Here is a 23,413-nt window from a genome sequence, read left to right on the forward strand (position 1 = left end):
GGTAGGCCCAGTAAAGCAAAGAAGCAGGACTCCAAACATGAGGTCCACTAAATGCTGCAGAAAAAGCTTACTGCCACTAGAGGGCTTCCTCCCCCTTTAGGCAAAAAGTGCAGCCTGGAACTTTCTAGTGGACCCAGCTGTGGTGAGCCGCCTCTGGGCTCCACTCCACCTCCCTCAAGCTCAACCCATTTTACCTAAATCCCTGGGTCAGCGCAGAAGTTGGCCAGCCTGGGGGAATCCCTACGGAAATGCCCCAAGCTGGAGCAGTGGGGGAAGGAGGAGCCACTCCCCCCTGGTTTTCACAGGTACATCCCCGGGCTCCTCTGGGTTGGGGATGCTTTGAGGTAGTCCCTAGGCTCATTTGGGGGCTCCCTGCAAAATCTTACGACGTGAGAGGGGGCAAAGAAGTAAACCTTCCTCCCAGGAGAAGTGGAGATTCTATGGTGGTAATCCAGAAGTGAGGCCCAAATGCCAGCCTGGCCTGCACCAGGTTCTGAGCCCACTGCAAAGGAGTACTGAGCAAGCGGCCTAAGGCGACCTCGCTTCGGCGGGCTCTGTGGGGCCCGGGGCCCGGGTAGATTTTGCTGAGACAGGGAGGAGGGACCCTCCAGAGTAGTGAAGCATCATTTTGTTTGAATATATCCTGCAGCGAGAAACATCTCTCGGGGCCATGGTTGTGCGGCTACAGACAGGGAACTCCCTCATCTTCACCCCTTCCCAGGAGCCCAGCAGGGGAGGGGCTTCTACAGCAGCCCCTTGGGGTTCCCCAGGGGCCCCGGTATGGGGTTGGAGTGAGGACTCAATGCTGCATTTTAACACCGTATCAATAGCAACGCTTTTGGAGTGACAATAAGTGAAAAGAGGCAAATTACTAAACCATATCTAAGCTATTATTACAACTACTGAAATAACAGATAAACGGTGAAGGACTGAGAGGGGATCAGTGAGGTGGTAAAGGCATGGTGATCCTCTCTCTTTTTTAGACTTGTTGATTTTGTTAAATTCTGTGTGTATTCAAAATGTGAAGAAAAAAGGTGAAGCGAATGTAAATTGAATCATAAAACATTTACAGAGGCTTCACCACGCCCTGAAAGGAGGTGTCAGAAATAGGACAGGCAGCTAGACCTGAGAGCTCTGGATGGAGAAGCGCTGGCCGAGAGAATGAATTCCGGGTTCCAGGCTCCAGAGGGTGCAGATGCGAACTTAGGTGGCCCCGAGTGGCCGTCCACGTTGTACGTGAGAATATTTTCTTATAACTACACCCCCGCCCCGCCCTCTCCATCCTGCAATTCAGCCGGGCGCCCATTTCGAAGGCGTCGGACTGGGTCTTGGCGGGAACCAGGCGGCCTTAGCCCGGCCTGCAGGGAAGGGGAAGCCCGGCAGCAGCCCGGGAGAGGCGACTGGGGCATTGTTTCAGCCCCTCGGGTGGGGTCCTGCAGGGGGAGGGGACGCGGTAGCCCTCCCAGGGGACCCGTGCATCAGCGCGTCCAAGCGCCCGGGCTTTGTTAAGTGTCCTGAGTCACCATGGAAATCCAAAGGAACGCGGAGAAGGGCGCCAGGAGGTCGGCGGGTTCTCAGGCCGCGCCCTCCGTCCCCTCTCGGACCCTGGCCCTGCGGCAGGGCCTGTCGGGAGTTGTAGTCCCAAAGCGGCGGCCGCGACCGGCGCCGAGGATGCCAGGCGCCGCCGGTCCCCGCCTCCCCCTAACCTGCTAGCGAGAGGTGGGGAGCTCTGGGGAGGAGCCGTCGCTTCGGTGATTGGCCGAGGCCGCCTCCAGCCCCCACCCAAGACCCCTCCCCTGCCCGCGGCTTCTGACTCCAGCGCCCGGCGCGCCAAGGCGGCTATCGAGCGAGCGAGCGTGCAGCCGCCGCCGCCCCGAGCACCCGCAGCTCCGGCGCCGCGGCGAGACCGGAGGAGAACCCACCGACCGACGGACCCTCGCAGCCGCGGCATCCCGGAGGAGTGGGTGATGGCGGGGCGGGCGGTGGGCTTATTCTCCCCGGGCTGGGACATCCATCTCACACAGTCTCTGTTTCTCTGGGAGGCGCACAATAGGGCCGGGGTCCGGGTGCGCCTAGGGGCCCGGCTGCGGGGGACGCGGCGGGAAGTGTGGTTTGGGAATGGCGGCAGCCTTCCCGGGCTAAACTGGGGCCCGAATCGGTTCCTCTTTGTAAGCCCACAGAGCTCCCAGAGCGCCGAGCGGTGCCTTGCTCATAGTAGGCGTTTAATAGGTGCTCGTGGGATTGCAAAGAACTGGGGTGAGGAGGCGGCTTGGTTGAAGGGGGTTCACTCCTAGCACACAGTAGACGCCCAGCCTCACTCGTCGAGGCGCAGTGAATGGCTGGAAGGCTGGGTGGGGGCTTGCTGGCCGTGGGCCTGTCCGGCCCCAGTCCTAGATCGGCGCCGTCCTCTGCCCCCACCCCCATCCGCAGACACCCTCTGTCCCTCTCCCCTGCGGGTTGGGGTTTGCCCAGCCTGAACCGGACCCGGCGGCCCGTCCACACGTCCGGCTAACGGAGCGGACGCCTGAGGACGATTCGCCAGCCGCCTCCGAGGCACCTGTCTGAACCACAAAGGCCGCTTTTTGCGGCGCGGCCCTCTCGGCGGGCGCCAAGCTGGGTCCCTTCGCTTGAGCCCAGCGCGGGAGCCCTTCTGGCTGCATCGATCTTGGCGAGCGAGAGACGTCGACGCCCCAGGCCCGGGGAGGAGGCAGGAGTCCGAGCTGGAGAGAAGCTGGGATGGAGAGAGGCGGAGGCGAGGCCTCCGTTTGAGCAAAGATGGGGGGAAATGGGAGATGGGGAAGCTGGGTGGGGACAGGTGACTGGATCTGGGAAGAGGGGTAAACTGGAGACTAGGGTTTGAGGAGGAAAGAGAAGGGTCTGAGGAGGGAGGGACGGAGCTTGGAGCAGGTGGCGCGAGGCGAGGCTGGGGCTGACGAAGAATGTGGAGGGGAGGAGGGATGCTGGAGGGTGGAGACTGCCTGGGTTTGAGGCGGGTAGACGCTGGGGAGGAGACCAGCGCGGTGAGGAGGAGGGGTCTCCCTGGGGAGGGAGGTCTCCGGGGAAGGGAGGGTCAGGCAGCTGGGGTCGCGGGTCTCGGGCCTGAAGACCCTCAGTTCTGGCGATGGGCCTGGCTGTCCTGTGGCTGGCTGGGCGTGGCTCTTGCACCGGGCGACGGACCCAGGATGGTGGATCCGGGACCGAACTGGCTGTCCCCGCGAGGAGCTTTGTCTCCCGGCTTGACACCAGCCCGCAGGGACTCGTTTAGGGTTTTGTGATAATCCGCAGCGCCGCAGGCACACCCTTTTCTTCGCAGAGCTGAAAGGCTTGGTCCAGCGGCAGATGCTGCCAGGGAGGCGGAATGGGGGACGCCTCCCACCCGGGAGACCCGGAGAACAATAGCCGACACTGGTATCCGCCCGACAGCGAACTAGGCACCCCCCAGAACTGAAGTGCGCAGTTTTCTGGTGCAGAAAATGCTCCCGGAGAAATCACAGGGCACGTGCTCGTCTCTTGGGGTTTGTGTTGGGGAACCGAGTCCCGCCGCTAATTCCCTGGTGTGAGTCGCGCGTCCCCCTAGACTGTGGCACCGGCAGACAGACGCCGCCCCTGGCTTTGGTACCTTCTGACCTCGGCACCGCCCCCTGCCCCTTGCAGTTGACCAACCACCGAGACGGTCTGGGGCGACCTGTGGAGGTTGCCTCGGTGCTGAGCGGGCTCCCTGAGTAGCCGGCTTTGTCTGGCGAGGCGGCCCACATCGAAGGTCTGCTGTGTGTTCCTAGAGGGAGTAGTCAGGGCTGGTGCGGACTGTGGTAAAATGAGGAGAAGCTGTCGTGGAGATTACACGCCCCGGGTGCCACTCCGGGCCTTAGAGCCGGCAGCCAGGGGACCAGTGCTTCCCTTTGCCAGTGACCACACCCAAGCCAGGGTATCCATCCTGCAGTTTTCGCTGGTATTGTCTGCTGACCTAAGACAGGGATGGCTCTGTGATAGGAGGTATCTCCTTGCCCATGGGAAAGCAGATGGACAGAAATGGAAACACAAAAAGGGGTTCAACAGAGCTTTCCATGCACTCATAGTCTTGCTTGCTGTCTAAGCATCTTTCATGCCGCGCCTCAGCGTCTTGACATGTGAAATGACAGCCAGAAACTAGCATTCTATTTTATAGGTTTTCTTTGATAATTGTTTAGCTGATATTAAAGGTGACTCTTTAGCATAGATTTATACTTTTAAATGGTCATTCATTTAAAAAAAAGAAAAGAAAAGAAAAAAGCAAGGCAGAAGCATTTTTGTTCCAGGAGTGGAGGAAGCTTGGCTAAATGACAGTCAGAGCATCATAGGACAAATCGGTATGACATATTTGGCGCGAAGTTGACCGATGAGCCTTTCGGCTCTCTTAGCCTAGCCTTGAAACCTCAGAGTTTTACTCAGGTTGATGCATAAGGTGAGAGACTGTGATGTGACTGTTGGCTCTTGCCCAAAACGTATGGTTGCTGCCAGAGTGAAGTCCTCCTATCTGGGCTGTACCCAGTGGCAGCAGCAGTAGGCTATATCCTGCTGCTTTTAAAGGATGGTGCTTTGAGGAGGTGCCTCTCAGAATTTACAAAGGACTGCTGGAATGTTGTTCATTGGATGTGTTTAATTAAATTAATAGACCTATCTATCTCCAGACTAAGTGAAAACCAGGAATCTCAGTATTAGAACACCCAGAATCTGAGGCTGAAGGTTTTTTCTTATGAAAAAACTCCAATGCGAAGTGTGTTTTAATGTCATTTCCCAAAGGAAAAGTTCCAGGAGGGAATGTTTTGTTGGTTTATTCTTCTTGAAGGAACTTATGGATTTGTTTAAGGGTGTAATCCTGTTAAAGCACTGTGTGAATATCCAACCCAATTTTTTTCCCCATGGGGAGTCAGTTCATAGATGAGGGATGCCAGTATGACCAGCCCATTTCTATTGGGAGGATAGAGAGAAAGCAGCACGCCCCCCTCCCACCTCCTGTGAAAATGCCTGGGAGACAGAGGGGAGAGACAAGTGGCTCCAGAGAAGGACTTTATGTACCCAGAATTCCAGGGTGCCTTTGGGGAGCTCAGCTAGGTATAGAAAAGATGTTCATGGGACATGAACACCTGGCTGTTTTCAGCATAGCCTCTCCCAGATGCAGATGTAAGCCAGAGTAGTTTCAGTATTCTCAATGCACTGCATGTTTCCACCTCTGGAAACAGTTACCCAGCAAGGCAAGTCTGCACAACTGGCCAAAATTTGGTTTGAGGACTTGGTTTGGCTTCATCTGTGGTACCTTCACCTCTCCTTGTCCTGCCATGGATATCTAAGAATTCTCCCTCCTTAATAATAATAGCTCCTCTGACACAGAATTCAGCTCCAGGGAACTGTAGGCCAAAGGCCATCACAACTGTGGACAAATCTCTGGGGTAAATTAGGATTTAGATAAATATTGAGAGCCAGAGAAGTTGGTATTATTAGAAAAGAGTATGTAAGATATCTTTCTGGTGCCAAAACTAAACAAATTCTGATAGAATCTGATCCTGTTCATACATTTTTGTTTTCTGAGCTATAAGAAAATTTTTTCAGAAAAGTCTTCTAAGACTTAGTTGACAGGAGCTTATAGAAGAATAATAATATAGGAAATCTTTGTCAGTGTGAGAACCTGTAGGGAGAAGTTGGTATAAAATAAAGTCAAATGAGAATAACAAGAAGGTATTTGATTTTCTTGCACTGCTAGTGAATAAATAAGAAATAATTTCAAAATCACTTTGTCTTAAATTTTTTATTTGAAGATGAAAGGTTCAAATACTGTGGTATGAATCTTTAATGAACTTTGATATATATGTATAAAAGCAGACACATTATATACTTTAACAAAAGAAATTTGTGAAAGAATATTGTATATGATTTGTTCTGTTTCAATCCTCGAAATTTCTTCCATTTAAAATAAATGGACTTAACCATAGCATCCCCTGACCCTCTCATACCCTCCCATCAATCACAGCCCAGTTTTGTGCTCCTTCCCTTGCCTCCTCCCACCTCGACTCCCTCCTCACAATCCAGACTCAGAGACAATGTACACAGGAGGGAGAGCCTTGGTCTGAGCCAGGAAGCCTGGGGTCAAATCCAAGCCCTGCCACTTTCTGTCCATCTATCCTTAGATGAGTTATTTTCCTCTCAGGGACTCAGTTTCTTCGTCTGTACATTGAGGTTTATATGAGTTAATGTATGTATAGCACTGAGACCACATTCTGGCACCTAGTAAGTGCTCAATACATGTTAGTTACCACCATCAGCACCATCATCATACCCTTACCCCAGAATGTGTGCCCATAAAAACATTTTGATTCCCCATTTAATCTTTCATCTGGGGCAAGCTGGTGCGGATATCACCAGGGGCCGGGGCAAGCTGCTGTAGGGTATCGACAGTGGGAACAGAAAGAATGATTAGGACACCTTTCTGAAGCTCCCACCCTTGTAAATAGCAGGAATAGCTCTGTGCTGAGTCTGAGCCTCTTTAAGCACAGCTGTTTTGAGCAGCTGAGAACTTGCAGAGTTAAGAATGTTCCAGAAGTGCTCTGACCCCAGCTTTGCCAAATTGCCCCTGTGTATAGAGTTGGCCGGGCAACTCACCCTGCTCCTACACCGTCTGAAGAACAATCAGGCATCCATAACTGGTGAGATGCTGTTGTTCCGAGGATGTTCTGTTCTTGGTGTGGGAAAGAGCGATCATGTTTGGTTGGTGGCAAGTTGTTGGGAATAAAAATTGTTGAGTTTATTTCTTAGCTCAAGTTTTCCAGCTAAGATATAAATTTGGCAGCACAGAATTACTTATTTAACAAACATTTTCAAATTTTCAAAACACTTAACTCTGTGTTAGGGGTTGTTCTAGTTCCTGTGAGTTAAGTACAGTACTGTCATTATTCCCATTTTACAGATGAAGCAACGGAGGTACAGAAACCAGCCAGCTAGAGAAGTGGTAGAGCCAAGCTTTGAACCCAAAGGGCCTACCCAGAGTCTGTATAAGTCGAGGTTCTCCAGAGAAACAGAACCGATAAGGATTGGCTTATGTGGTTGTGGGGGCTGGCGAGTCTGATGTGTGTAGGGCAGGCCAACGGGCTGGAAGCTTTCATGTGGGAGCTGAGGTTGTGTGGGCCCCATAATGGTTAATCTTACGGCAGAATTTCTTCTTCCTCTGGGAAACCTTAGTTTTTCTCTTAAGGTCTTTCAAATGATTGTATGAGGCCCACCTACATTATTGGGGAAAATCTTAAAGTCAACTGACTGTGGATGTTAACCACATCTATAAAATACCTTCCCAGCAACACATATAGATGTGTGTTTGATTGAATAACTGACTACTAAAACCTAGCCAAGTTGCCACAAAAAACTATCACAGGGTCCGTGCTTTTAAGCACTACCCCAAGATAAGAACCTTACTTGTTGGGTATAAGATTTACAATAAACTAAAGAATTTAGCAATGGGCTATTTATCCCACTACAAAATGGTGCTCCTTACCTTGTTGAAAATAGAATTTGGACCTCTTTTTTCATCCATGTAGCTTCTAGCACAAAATAATGCTCAGAGCAAGCATTCAATAGATAATATTGAAAGAATGACCAACTGAAAGATTGAGATGATATTTTACAGGATTTTCCAGCCATTGAGACCTCTAACTCCCCATTTAAATTTAAAATCATTTGGCCCAAGTGAGGTTGAGGTTTTATGAATGACTAGACTCTCTTGAATCAAAACAGGAGAGGTACTTCCCTGGTGGCCCAGTGGATAAGACTCCACGCCTCCACGGCAGGGGACACATGTTCGATCCCTGGTCAGGAACTAAGATCCTGTGTGCCGTTCGGTGCAGCCAAAAAAAAAAAGACAGGAGAATATCTGCATTCTGAATTGAGCTCCCCACCTCCCAACATCTGTCCATTTTCATCGGCTTTAGCAAAGATTGTGGGTCTGTCACTGCCTCAACTCCTTGTGAATGTGTTCTGTACACACTAGCAGTGCCCAGGACTCAGTCACACCATATTTGTGTCCCTTTGTTGTCCACTGACAAGCATTCCCTTTGTTGATTTCAAATCCGCCATGGGCTCCCTCTTCTCAGGCCTTCGGTCTTTATTCTCCCTGCTTTTGTCTGGTCCTGTCCTTCCCTTTGTCCTTCCCCAGAGCATGACCACTATTGATGGAGAAGTCGCCTCCTTTCCCATTTTTAGTGCTTCAACCGGATTTTCGTCTTTGTAGATCAATATATTCATTCTGTTATAAAATTCAAATGTAGCCCCCAATTTTTTCATTTAATGCCTTTTTGCTCCTGTTTCCAACAGATGTGAAACTCAACTTTAAGAAAGTTACTTGGAATGTTTTAAGTTTGGCATATTGCCAAATATTTGGGCCACACACATACATAAAACAGTAACTTTGGGGATTGAGAGTGTATTTTAAAATATTTTTATTTTTTAAACTTTTTAGTAAAGTATAACAGATATACAGAAAAGTATACAAATCGTAAGTGTATAGCTTACTGAATTTTCACAAACTAAACATGACCATGTAATCAGCACCTGATGAAGAAACAGATTACCAGTGCATATCCCAAAACCCCCCTTAAGTCCCCTCCCAGTCACTACTCTTCCTCCAAGTTCTCTAACCCCTATCAGCATAGATCAGCTTTGCCTATTTTTGAACTTTTTACAGATGGAATCATATAGCGGGTACTCTTTCAAAAAGTGGCTTATTTTGCTCAGTGTTACGTTTGTTGCATTTTATATGCTCATTTTCATTGCTATATAGCATTCCATTGTGTAAATGTACCACAATTTATTTATCCATTATGTTGTTAATGGGTATTTGGCTAGTTTCTAGTTTGGTGCTGTCATGAATAGTGCTGTTGTGACCATTCTAGTACCTGTCTTTTTGTGAACAAACGTGTGTTTCTCTTGGGTATATAGTTAAGAGTAGAATTCAGGTCAAGGATATGCATATGTTGTGTTTTAGTAGACCACACCAAATAGTAAGATTAATGGTGAAATTTTTTTTAAAAAAGTCAATCCCAAGGCATGCAATGCTGTGATTAAACTGTTTTTAAAAGCCCTAAATGCTGGCATAATTTAGTGGCTTGATCAGAGGTTGGTTTTCAACTCTTATTCTTCAGCAAAAAAATAGAACTTTAGCTGTGTCTGACTCTACAGTAGCTGAAGTGAACATTTCTAAACTAAAGACCAAGGATGTGCTTCAGCCTTGGTCTTGCTACAGCAATTTCCTTACTCCTGTTTCTTAAGGAAAAGCTGAGAATCAGATTATAATTGCAACATGGGTCCAAAGATCATTCCAGAGATGTCCTGTCAGCCTTGAACAAGATTAACAAGTGATATTTATTTGGTTAACTATTTTGGATTTCTTGTATTGGGTCAGATAGCAGTTTTGAATTGTGTGATTTCTGTGGCTTAAAAAACGCCTCAGAAATGTCAGCTTGTAATTGCAAAGTTCATATTTCTTATTTGGGAATTAGAAGTATAGCATATATCTCATTTTTTGTGGGTTTTTCTAAAAAGACTTAAAACGCACATGTTATGGGGGTTGTTAATCTTATTTATTTATTTATTTTCTTTTTTTTCTCTCTTTTTGTAATTGAAGTATAGTTGATTTACAATGTTGTGTTAGTTTCAGGTGTACAGCAAACTGATTCATATATATATACACACACACACACACACACACACACACACAGACACACATTCTTTTTTCAGATTCTTTCCCTGGGACTTCCCTGGTGGTCCAGTGGTTGAGACTCTGCGCTTCCACTGCAGGGGGTGCGGGTTCCATCCCTGGTCAGGGAACTAAGATCCCACATGCCATGTGGTACGGTGCCCGCCCCCCCAAAAAAACAAAACCAGATTCTTTCCCCTTATAGGTTATTATAAAATATTGAGTATAGTTCCCATTACAACGTGATTATAACGGAAAAACCCCTGCAACTACTGAAAAACAATAAAGATGAGGCACAAAGATATGAGCAGTAGCCTCTATCCAGATTGTGGATATAGGCAAACCCATCTCCTCTCCATAGCTTGTCTTCATTGTTGGCCCAGGAGAGATGGCAGTGATAAACTTGGCCAGTATAGATCAAGAGCAGCGATTTAGGTACAATTATAGGATGATGGTAATGAAACCTTTGCCACCAAAAGAGCATAACAAGGCAGTCATGAATTCCAAACTTGGCTGGTTTTTGCTTATAAGACCCATTCACAGCCCAAGTTGTTCCTGAGAAAGAATATTTTCCTGTCATGTGACCTTTCATGTTTCGTATTGGTTCTCATATAAGCAAGTGAGTGAGATCAGATTTATCACTGCTTTAAAACCTAGATTTACTGCTTGAACTCTGAGTCCCTTAAGCACTTAGATATTTCATTTCTCTTTTAATATAGAATTTAATTTTGTACTTTAAAATGTATATTCCAATATTTAATCAATTATAAAACCACTTATAGACCATTTTGCTAATACAGCTAGTGTAATGTTTGCGTTTCATCAAATCCTTGTCCATATATACAATGTAATTTTTACAGAGTTGTAACCACAACATGGATACTATTTTGTATTTTGTTCTGCCATCTGACATTAGAAAAAAACTTTTCTGTGTCTCTACCTAATTTAGAAATGTAAACTTTTAATTGACTGCCTATCATTTCATTAGAATGTACTATATTTAAACATTTACTTACTGATGAACATTTAGATTATGTTCGATTTTTATTCTTTTATTTTTATTTTTTAATAAATTTATTTATTTATTTATGGCTGCGTTGGGTCTTTGCTGCTGTACAAGGGCTTTCCCTAGTTGTCGAGAGCAGGGGCTACTCTTCGCTCTGGTGCGCGAGCTTCTCAAGGCAGTGGCTTCTCTTGTTGCGGAGCACGGGCTCTAGGCACGTGGGCTTCAGTAGTTGTGGCACGTGGGCTCTAGAGCGCAGGCTCAGTAGTTGTGGTGCACGGGCTTAGTTGCTCCGCGGCATGTGGGATCTTCCCGGATCAGGGCTCGAACCTGTGTCCCCTGCATTGGCAGGTGGATTCCCAACCACTGCGCCACCAAGGAAGTCCCTGATTTTTAAAATTTTAGGTAGTGTTTACATCTTTGTGAAAATCACATACATGATTTCATTACCCAGCTGATAATATGTTTTTAAAAATTGAGATTCCCTTAAAAAAAGCTTTTGGTGTGGGGGATGCAGTTTTACTCATAATACCTGATAGTTTTCACATAAGGAGAAATGCATAAATATGTGTTAATTCCTTGAAATGCATAATACGTGTCACAAAGTTCCCTGATCAGAGAATGCCTTCTAATCAGTCTTAGCTGGCAGGTTGTTTATCAAAGAACTTGTGTAAATGTAGGAATAAAATTGTCTGAGATAATCAATCATTTTACAAACAGGACATGTAATAATAATTTGGAGCACAAAGGACTCCAAGCTAAGCCAATTCTACCAATAAATTCTATAAAATTGTGTTGTCTCAATAGCAGATAGCACCAAAAGTTGGCCATAGTGAAAAAAATGAAAGTTGCAAAGAGATGAAACAGTTATGAGAAGCATCCAATACTTAGTTAAATTCTAAGTATCTGCCAGTAGAATGCAAATAGCCAGGACCAGAAATGACTGTTGGAGCAGCCTAGCAAGTGAGAGAGGTTTACTAACCATCCAGTAACTGGACTTAAGTTGCACTGAGCTGTTATTTGAGATGGGCTCAAACCTCCTCTCACATATTTCCTGAGTGCCTGCAAGGAACAGTGCAATTTCCAGGAAGCAGCTTGCACGTGGGAGAGAGATGGGGTTTGAATCCTGACTCTGCTACTTTCTAGACGTGAGAGACCTTGGACAAAGTCACTTAATCTTCCCAAGCCTCGGTTTCCTTGTGATTTAAAGGGTTGTTAATATCTTTCTCATAGGTTTATAAGGAGGACTCAAGGGAAAACATGCAGGGAGCCTGGTGGGTACGTCGTAAGCACTCAGTAAGTGGAGCTAATGGTATTCTCTAGGTGCTAAAGTTAGGTGCTTTGAGCTACATGAAGGTATAGAACAGTATTGTCAAAGTACACGATTGTCAAATGAATAGGCTGGACAATAGGATAGCTTGTGCAGAGGGAATAGAGAGCACCTGAGAAGTTCAGTCACAATGGTTCAGGTCCCTCCTCTGTACAGTGAGGAGATGGAGACTAGATTCTGTCGGCAGCTCTGATCTGTGACAGCCGTGCTATGTTGCTGCTGAGACTGTCACAATTCCTTCTCAGCTCAAACCAGCAGACTTGCAGTTTGGCACCATCTATCAAAACGAAAACTGCACACACCCTTTAACCGAGCAGTACCACTTCTGGGAATTTATCCTAAAGATGTACAAGTATATGTGCACGACAAAAAATAGGAAGGGATATTATTGCAGCATTATTTGTACTAGCAAAAAAATTAGACCCAACCTAAATTCTCAGCATTGGTGAGCTAGTTAAATACATTATGATCCATCCTTACAAAGAAATATTATGCAGCCATTTGAAAAAAATAAGGCAGATAATTTCTGATCTGATAAAGAACAACATCCAGTATATATCAGTGAATAGAAAGGAAAGCAGGCAGACCAACATTTAATGCATATTTGCCATTTATGTGATATAAAATATATACATATACGCTTAAATATGCACAGACTGTCCTTGGAAAGAAACACAAGAAAATCCATGATGGTGCTTGTCTCTGGAGAAGGGGACTGGGGAACATTTCACTATTTCTATAGTTTTAAATGTTTATCATGTGTATATTTTACCTGTTCAAACAATAACAATAACTTGGCAGCCCTGGTTGGTTCTGGCTCACCTCTTAGAGACTCGAGAAAACTGGAGAAAGGTAGAATTCTGGGCCTCATGCTCAGGGCTTATGTTCTCATATGGACCCCCAGATGGAGGACCCCTAAATAAGCCTGCAGAGTAGGGCTTTCAAGCCTACTGAAGAGACAGAATGTGTAGCCCATTCAAAAAAGAAAGGCTTTGGGGCCAGGAAATGAGGATGACGTACTACTGCTGATTCGCAAATAGCATTTCTGATATTTTCCCTCTTATTTATTTTTATTCAGGGAAATTTGATTTAAATCTTAGGATGCAGAAGATGAGAAGCACTAATGAGGCATCATGAACCTCCCACAGCGCTGTGTGCATGTGCTCATTCCTTCATCCCTTCCTTCATAGAACAGGTGCTTACTGAACACCTACAGTGGGCCAGGGGTCAACATAGGATATTGGGGCTAAAAAAACCTTAGACAACATTTAATCATTTCACAGAGGAGGAACCTCTGGGGCAATTTAACTTCCAGTGAGCTGTATCAGTGCAGGCAGTTTCTGATAATTGCCCTCTTTGGTCTCCAATGACAGGTTAAGAGACCTCTGGATCCTCCTGGAGAATTAGTTCCCTCATGTAGAGTGTTGGTTCCATTCTGTTTTGCATTCTGGTTACTTTTGGGCATGTTTTCTCTGTAAGGGCTGTGAAGACAAACTCCTGGGTTCATACCTTTGTGTGATCTCTTCCTGTGACTTGCTTTTAACCAATAGAAGACGACAAAGATGATGGGGATGTCATTCCCATGACTGTCATGTGATCTAAGACCCCGTCGTCTTGCTAGCAAACTTGCTCTAGACGCGCAGTTTGATGAGCAAGTGGCTGTGCTGGGAAAGCCCACTTGGCAGGAGATTGGGTGGCCTCTAGAGGCTGGGTGGCCTCTAGCTAGAAGCCTATGACCATAAGGAAATGAATTCTGTCAACAACCTGAGCGAGCTTGGAAGTGGGTTCTTCCCAGTCAGACCTCCAGATGAGAACACAGCCTGTCCAACACCTTGATTGCAGCCTGTGAGGCTCTAAAGCAGAGAACTTAGGCCTCCTGGCCCACAGAAAGGGAGGTAATGAATATGCGATGTTTTAAGCCACTAAGTTTGTGGTAATTTGTTAAACAGCATAGAAAACTAATTCACAGCTCTCCCGCGTCACTGTTTCTAGTCCATGTTTTCTTCACCCGTTTTACCCCATGAACCCACTGCTTCATTTGTTTATCATTCTCTTTCTGAGTCTTTGCTCGCCCTCCCCCCGCCCCCTGACTCCTGGCTTCTGGGGGATAGAGGTGGACAGCAGCTGTGCTCTGACCCTGACAGGGCTGATGGAAGTCATCAGGATAGTGGGCACTTCTGGCCCCTGTGGTGGAGGTCCAGCAGAGTGGAGGAGGGCGTTTTGCCCAAGTTGGTGGGGAGGGGAGACTGGGATAGAGCTCTGCCTAGGAATGTACTAGAAAGCAGTCGTGGAGGTGGTCAACACTCCATTTTGTGGCCCTTTTCAATGTATGTAACCTATTCCAGAAGTTGTTTCAGCCTGTCCTCCATTGGTTTTGGTGGTGGAAGGGGTACTTGTTGAGGGCATTCTCCCATTTTAGTCCCTTTTTTGGACCATACCCTGGAACATCTGGCACATCCACTCCGAGGGGCTCTCTGCAGAGAGAGAGGAGATGATCCCCTTCCCCACCACCCAACTCCATAATCGTCTTCCTCTGAAGCCATCTGGGGAGCCCAGCCCCTCCCCACTGTCACTGAATGTCCCTTCAGTTTCACATGGAGCCAGCTACCTGCATTACCCTCGGCCCAGCCCACCCCTCGGTGCTCAGGTGTGTCCAGCCACGTACTCATTCACGCCCTTTACCACAGCTCTGACATGGGCTACGGACCAATCTCCAGCAGCGGTTCTAGGCTTTTGGCATCCCCACCCCTGTTTATGCTGGTTCAGTTTCAGCTGCTCACCAGGAACCACGGGGACAGTCTTGACACTGCCTGTCAGAGCTGTACCCCAGTTGCCCTCCTGGGAACCTGTTTCTCGACTTATGAGTCAGGCTGAAGTGTCCATTCTTTCCTATTACTGCTTCTTAAAGCTGGCCCTGCAGGCTTAGCCTGAAGCACCTGATGCAAGTTTGAAATAGCTTTGAAGCCTTTTTTTTTTTTTTTTTTTTAATTTTTATTTATTTTTTATTTATTTATGGCTGTGTTGGGTCTTCATTTCTGTGCGAGGGCTTTCTCTAGTTGTGGCAAGTGGGGACCACTCTTCATCGCGGTGCGCAGGCCTCTCACTATTGCGACCTCTGTTGTTGCGGAGCACAGGCTCCAGATGCGCAGGCTCAGTAATTGTGGCTCACGGGCCCAGTTGCTCCGTGGCATGTGGGATCTTCCCGAACCAGGGCTCGAACCTGTGTCCCCTGCATTGGCAGGCAGATTCTCAACCACTGCGCCACCAGGGAAGCCCTGAAGCCTTTTTAACAACATTATTGAGATGCAATGTAAATACCATAAAGTTCACCCATGTAATGTGTACGATTCAATGATTTCACCATTCTCTAATTTTTGAACATTTCCATCATCCAAAAAGAAACCCTTTACCCCTAAATCACTTCCCATTCCCCTCCCCAACCCCAGCTCCTGGCAACCACTAAATATACCTTCTATTTCTATAGCTTTGCCTATTCTGGACATTTCATATAAATGGAATCAAATGTGGCCTTTTGTGACTGTTTTTTGTTTTGTTTTGTTTTTTAATTTAATTTATTTATTTATTTATTTATTGGCTGCGATGGGTCTTCCTTGCTGTGCGCGGGCTTTCTCTTGTTGCGGCGAGCGGGGGCTACTCTTCGTTGCGGTGCTCGGGCTTCTCGTTGCGGAGCACAGGCTCTAGGCACACAGGCATCAGTAGTTGTGGCTCGCAGGCTCTAGAGCGCAGGCTCAGTAGTTGTGGTGCACGGGCTTAGTTGCTCCGCGGCATGTGGGATCCTCCCGGACCAGGGCTCGAACCCGTGTCTCCTGCATTGGCAGGCAGATTTTTAACCACTGCGCCATCAGGGAAGCCACTTTTGTGACTGTTGAAGCTTCATTTTTTTAATCTTAAAAAAATAATGCAGGAACTTCCCTGGTGGACCAGTGGTTAATACTCCACGCTTCCAGTGCAGGGGACGCAGGTTCGATCCCTGGTCAGGGAACTAAGATCCCACATGCGCGGCCAAAAGTTTTTTTTTTTTAAATGCAATATCTGCACCCTAGTCCACAATCTACCCTTTTTTGTTTTGATATAAAGTAAAGAAATATATATTTGGTCGTCATTCCCAATTCCTGGCACAGAGCTCGTAAAACTCTTAATTTTCTGAGTGATTGGTGTGAGAGGAGTGTCTTGTTATTCATAATAAGCCCCTTTCCACCTTCCCTGAGTTTATGCTAATAAGGTGACTCTGAGGATGGAGCTGGTTGTCAAGGGAACCAACTAGATGATGGAGGTTTGGAACTTTCAGCCCCACCCCTCACCCCTCACCCCACCTCCAAGGAGAGAAAAGGAGCTGGAGATTGGGTTAATCACCAAGGCCCAGTGATTTAATCAACTCATGCCTGTGTAATGGAACCTTCATAAAACCCAAAGGAGTTTAGAGAGCTTCCACATTGGTGAACACATCAAGGTGCAGGGAGGGTGGTGCACCAGAGAGGGTATGGAAGCTCCAAGTCCCTTCCCCGTACCTTGCCCTGTGCATGTCTCCCATCTGGCTGTTCCTGAGTTGTATCCAGTAATAGTAAGTAAAGTGTTTCTCTGAGGTTTGTGAGCTGTTCTAGCGAATTAGCAAACTCGAAGAGGGCATTGTGGGAACCCCAGATTTATAGTTGGATGGTCAGAAGTACAGGTGACAACTGGCATCTGCAGCTGGGGACAATCTTGTGGGACTGAGCCTTAGCTTCCAGAGTCTGCACTAACTTCCGGTGGTTAGTGTCAGAAGTGTTGTGAATAGAGAAACAGTTTTCCTTTGGATAGTACCACAGGTTTTCAGCCATTCCCCATTGATGGGCATTCAATTTGTTTCCAGTTTTCTGGGTTTTTTGCCCTACCAGCAGTGCTGCAGTAGACTCTCTGTACATGTCTCCTTATGTTCTCGTGCTTTTATTTCGATGGATGGAGCCCTACGAGTGGAGTTGCTGAGTCAGAGATCTTTTTAAAATTTTAACAGAGGCTTTCAGACTGTTTCCCAAAAGTGTGTAATAATTTACATTTCCATCAGCAACGCCTCCGCAACCTCTCCCAACCCCCACCCCTCCTCCCCCAAGTCCTGCCAACATCAGGTATCACTCTGGAATTTTTGCCATTTCTGATGGATATGAAGTGGCACCTCATTATGACTTTTATTTGCATCTCCTTGATTACTGGCGAGGTTGAACATCCTTCTATATATTGTGCGTCATTTAGATTTGCTCTTCTACGTATCACTTATCCATATCCTGTGCCCATCTTTCTCTTGGTTGTATTTTTCTTATCAATTTGTAAGAGTTCATAGCTGTCATATGCACTGCACATGTTTTCTCAGGCTATTTATTGCTTATTGACTTTATTTCTATGATATTTTTATATCAAATGAGATCATCTTCTGTAATATCACATTTAAAAATTTTTATAAGGTCAGAAATGTGACTTTTCTTTTATGGCTTCTGGGTTTCTAGATAGACGTAAAAGGTCTCCCCTGCTTCTAGGTTATACATGTATTTTCCTGGGCTTTCTTCTAATATTTTTAATTGTTTTATGTTTTACATGTAAATAAATTCCAGACGGATTACAGATTTGGGTATATGCTGTAAGATAGGGAGCCAGCTTAATTTTCTTCCAGACAAATAGCCAATGATGCCAGCACCATCTATTATTAAGTAAATCATTTTTCCCCCTGCTGAACTGAAATATCTCTTCTGTTGGATTTAATTGAAATCTGCTACCAATCGCCTTACTCTTTTCCACTTCTCTGTCTAGTCATATGCTGATACCGTACAGATTTAATTACAGTAATTTCATATAGTATCTTTTATTATTTCTAAGGAAGTCCTTTACCTACCCCACAGTATTCCTTTCCATAATTTTCTTGACTCTTCTCAATTCCATTATTATCCGTTTCAAAATAAACCCTTTGGGAATTCTAATAGGAATTTCATGACATTTATCTATTAATTTTGGGATAATTGACATTTTATGATATTAGCTTTTCCTGTCTGTGAATATATTTGTTTCATTGTGTTTAGATCCTATTTTATGTACTTTGAGAAGTTCTATAGGAGTCTGTGCCTGTCTTAGTTTTTTGGTTTTGGTCTCTTTCTGTGTGAAGTTGTATTGAGATATAACTTATATACAATAAAATTCACCCACTTTAAGTGTACAATTCACTGATTATTAGTATATTTAAAGGGTTGTGCCACCATCATGCAATTTACTTTTAGAAAATTTCTATCACCCCCAAAAGAAAACTCAAGCCCATGTGCATTTACTCCCAATCCCACCCCCAACCTTGGGCAGCCTCTAAACAAAATAGATCCAAATAGAGAAAATACTTTATATTTAGATTTGCCTTTTCTGGACTATTCTTAGTGTTTTATTTCTTTATGCTTAAGTGTTTTCCAGTGTTCTTCACTATTGTGAACACAATATCTTTTCCTGTTTCTATTTCAAGCTGGCTGACTGCTAGCATAGGAGAAAATTATTTTGATTTTATTTATCTTATAATCTGTTGTCTTACCAATTTTCACAGGTTTTCTAGGTATACAATCATAGTACAATTTATCGCTTTTTTTCCATTTTATCTTGAGGATTTAATTTTCTTATTGCATTTTTAAGCAAATTGCAAACATCATTTAATAATCGTAGTCAGAGAAGGCATCCCTGCTTTATTCCTGATTGTAATGACTATGAATTGCCATCAAAATGTAATTTATTGACAACTATTGATGAACTGCAGAGGCAGGGAAAGTCAAAATTAGGTTGAGAGGGAGTTACCTTTCCATTGCCATTTCTTTTAAGGCTGGTATGAAATAGTTATATGTTTCCTTAATCATTGGCTGCACTGCATAGTGCCTTAGCCACTTAAAAATAAATACAATGAAAATTTCAGTTCCTCAGTTTCAAGTGCCACGTTTCAGGTGCTCAGTAACCACACGTGGCTAGTGGCTACCTCATTGGACAGCACAGCTCTTAGACCCTGGGTGGGCAAACCACCACCAGCTTAGAGTGGTGGTTACAGTTTTAAGGGATTACTTAAAACAAAACAGAATATGTGACAGAACCCAAATTGGTCCAAAGGCCTTTTACATGAAAAGTTTGGAGACCCCTGGTCGAGAGTATTGTCTCTTCAACTGAGTCATTTTTATATACTTTCTTTCCGTTTTTCTTATTACAATATCATCTATGAGATAGATGCTTAATATTTTTCTTTAAATAAGCTTGACTTTTTAAAAAAAGAAACATTATATCAATACCGTAAATGGAAATGTTTGCCATAAATAAATAACTAGAAAAATAAATAGAATGAAAGCCAACCTTTGTTATTAAATTCCAGTAACAAACTAGACTTTGCTCTTTCTTTTGTTAAAAAAGAGAAATTAGCAAGTGCTAAGTATTAGACAAGACACACCCACCACCTGAGAGGTGTTCCATGATGTAATCAGAAGTAGAAAAAGAGAACTGAAAAAGAAACCGCCTCCTCACTCATGATTCAAGGTCACTTATGTCCGGGGACGTGTACAGGTGTCTCCCGCTTCAAAAGTCATTTTATGGCTGCTTCGGTTTTACGAAAGACCTACATGAGTACCTGTTTTCGCTAACCGACAGAAAGAGGATTTCTGCTTTTAGGAACAAAGGCAAAAAGCGAAAACAGTGTTCAGCTTTTGTTTTGCTGAGACCCTTTATAGAGGCAATGCGCTCCTCAAGATAGGAGTGGCGCCGCCAAGCTCCTTCCCCGGGAACTACACTCGGCATCTCAGCATCAGGCTGCCAGAGCTTTGAACTGTGTCTGTGAGCATCTGCGCTTTATCCAATTTATTTTGTGCATCCATTAGCAAGATGTGTCCTAAGGTAATTGCTTCTTTGCTTTAGGCCACTTTGCTTAGAAAGTTTTCATAGGAATGTTCTACTTTCCGATGGGGGAGGGAGGGACACGTACCTTCTGGAATCACCTGTAGTTTTCCTCAATTTCGGAACACTAGGCTGAGGGGAGAGGAGGTGGGGAGCATGAACTTGGCATAGGCGATGGCTGGGGTTGGGGTGGCCTAGCTAGAGGAGCAATATTTAGACACCTTCCTTACCATTACCAGTTTAAGGGTGTACAAGATACATTTGTATTCGCTTTTTACTCTAGGTTAGAGCACCAGATGTAAATTTATAATTGGGCCATATCACTTTAACCTCCACAGAAATGTCATTGCTGAGTTAAAATTTAATGATATTTCCTCAGCCTTTTATTGATGTTTGCTCTATATTAAAAATGACCACTGGGGAAATATTTCTGCTCCTTCTGCAAAACTGCAATAAAATATATCTGTTTCTTATTTTCCTTAAAGAGTAATAAATTCCTTCTAGAATTATCTACATAGAGAGCAGACCTGCTTTCTCGAAAACATTCTAAGACCTTCTTTTGAAAGTTCGTTTAGGTAGAGGAGAGCAGGGAATTATTTGGGATTCAAAATGCCTTTCCTTTGGGTGAATCGGAGCCTCCCTTTTATCCAATAATAAGAAGAGTTTTCCCCTTCCCTCCCAAACCATTCCCCCCTTTGCTCTAACTGCCAGGAAGCTTGGCATTAAATATAATTCCTACTAAATTATATCTCTTCTTTTTCTGAGTTCCCTTTAGCAGTCCTCTTTTTAATGTGTTTTTATTGCTTTTAAGTCAACTTTGCTGAGGTGTAATTTACATAAAATAGACATAACCATTTTCAGTGTTCATCTAAGAGTTTTGACATATTTATATACCTGAGTAATCACTACCACAATTGAAACATGGAATATTTTTATTACCACCCAAAGTTCCCTTGTGCCTCCTTCTGTTCAATCCCCTTTCCTCCTCCCTCCCCAGTCAGTGATCTGCTATCACTGTAGATCAGTGTTTCTCTACCAGGGGAGAGTTTGCCCCTTAGGCGCCAATATGGCAATGTCTGGAGACATTTTTGTTGTCACAACTGTGCAGGTGCTACTGGCGTCAGTGGGTCGAGGCCAAGAATACTGCTAAATATGCTACAACGCACAGGATAGTCCCTGCAACAAAAAATTAACCAACCCAAAATTTCAGTCATGCCAAGACTAAGAAACCCTACTCTAGCTATAGATTGGGCAAGCAAATGGTATCCCACGGCTCAAATCCAGCCTCATTGCCTGGTTTTGTGCAGCCCATAAGTTAGAAATGGGTTCAATATGTACTCCAGCATGACTGGCTTCTTTCACTTAGCATGATGTTTTCAAGGTTCACCTATGTTGTAGCGTGACTCAATACCTCTTCTCTTTTTATTGCTGAATAATATTCCATTGCATGGATTTGACACATTTGTTTATCTTTCACCAGTTGATGGAGGTTTGGATTGTTTCAACTTTTTGGCTATTATAAATAATGCTGCTATGAACATTCTTGTGTAAGTTTTTGTGTGGACATATGTTTTCATTTCTTTTGGGTATACAGTATTCTTAAGAGTGGAACTTCTGGGACATACAGTGATTCTATAACTTTTTGAGGAATTGCCAGACTGTTTTCTAAAGCAGGTACATCATTTTACATTTCTACTGCAGTACATGAAGGTTCCAGTTTCTCTCCACATCCCTGCCAACACTTGTTATTATCTGTCCTTTTTATTATAACCATCCTAGTGGGTGTGAAATGGTATCCCATTGTGGTTTTGATTTGCACCCTACGGATTGCTAAATGAGCATTTTTTCATGTGTTTATTGGTCATTCATACATATTCTTTGGAGGAATGTCGATTAAGATCCTTTGCCCATTTTTAAATTGGGTTATGTCTTTTTATTACAGAGTTGTAGAAATTCTTTATATATTCTAGATATAAGTCCCTTGTCAGATATCTGATTTGCAAATCTTCTTCCCATTCTCTGGGAGTTAGTTGCTTTTTATTAATGAGTATTATTCCCTTGTTTATTTGGAATTAGTACTGTACTCACAATTTGTTTATCCATTCACTTGCTGGTAGACGCTAGGGTTGTTTCCAGTTTGGGGTCATTATGAAAAACGTTATTACAAGGATAAGTCTTTGTGTGCACATATCTTTATACCTCTCTGGGAAATATCTATAGAGTGGGACTACTGAGTAGTATGGTAAGTGTATGTCTAACTCTATGAGAAATTGCCAAAATATTTTCAAAAATGGTTGCACCATTTTACATTCCTACCAGCAATGCACAAGAGTTCCAGTTATTCCACATCCATTCTAACCTTGATATTACTGGTCTTTTTAAGTTTAGCCATTCTAATGGGCAGTGCTATTTCATTATGGTTTTAATTTGCGTTTCCCTGGTAATCAGTGATGTTGACATCTTTTCATGAGCTTATTTGCCATTTGTATCTTTTTTGTGAAGTGTCTTTTCAAGTCTTTTGCTCATTTTTTATTGTATTGTTTGTCTTCTTATTGAGTAAAGAAATTCTCTTCATGTTCTGGTTATGTCCTTTGCAGGTATATGTTTTGCAAATAGTTTGTCCCAGTCTATGACTTTTCATTTTCTTAACAGTATCTTTTGAAGAGCAAAAGTTTTAAATTTTGATTAAGTTCTATTCATCAATTTTATCTTTTAGGGTTCATGCTTTTTTTTGTCCTAACCCAAGATCCTATAGACTTTCTCCTATGTTTCCTTTTAGAGGTTTATAGTTTAGTATTTATGATTAGGTCTATTATCCATTTTGAATTCATTTTTTCCCCACATGGAAGTACATTTGCTTAGCATCACTTGTTGAAAAGACTACCTTTCCCTCCATTGAATTGCTTTGGTACCTTTGTCAAAAATCAATTGACCATACATATATGTAGGCCTATTTCTGGACCCTCCATTCTGCACTATCCATATATTTGTCTATTCTTAAACCAGTACCACACTGTCTTGATTACTGTAGCTTTATAGTAAGTCTTGAAATCAGGTAATGTAAGTCTTCCAGTTTTGTTCTTTTTCAAAATTAGTTTGCCTATTCTAGGTTGTACACATTTTTGTATAACTTTAGAATCAGCTTATCAATATCCATAAAAAGGTCTATTAGGATTTTGATTGAGGTTGTGTTGAATCTCTAAATCAAATTGGAGAGGACTGTCATCTGAACAATGTTGAGTCTTCCAATCCACAAACAAAAAAGTAAATATTTCATTTACTTAGTTCTTCTCTAGTTTCTGTTAACAACGTTGTGTAGTTTTCGTTGTACAAGTTTTGCACACCTTTTGTCAAATTCATCATGTTTTTGGTGCTATTGTAAATGAGATAAATGTTTTAATCATGTAAGCTGCCTCATTCTGTGGATCACTTGGTGACCCTCAACAGAAGCAGGCCAATTGGGAAGGACTAGAACTGG

General features: G+C 44.0%; 1 protein-coding gene across 1 annotated transcript in view; it reads left to right on the top strand.

Moving 5' to 3' along the window:
* Window positions 1-1,699: 1,699 nt before the first annotated feature.
* Window positions 1,700-23,413, top strand: part of DPYSL5 (dihydropyrimidinase like 5) — an 86,301-nt gene continuing 64,587 nt past the window's right edge. Inside the window, exon 1 of the mRNA XM_068564541.1 lies at window positions 1,700-1,960. The gene's annotated coding sequence lies outside the window, so the exon portion shown is untranslated. The remainder of the gene's footprint in view (window positions 1,961-23,413) is intronic.

The sequence above is a fragment of the Eschrichtius robustus genome, chromosome 15, assembly GCF_028021215.1.
Source record: "Eschrichtius robustus isolate mEscRob2 chromosome 15, mEscRob2.pri, whole genome shotgun sequence".
In the NCBI taxonomy this organism is placed as follows: domain Eukaryota; kingdom Metazoa; phylum Chordata; class Mammalia; order Artiodactyla; family Eschrichtiidae; genus Eschrichtius; species Eschrichtius robustus.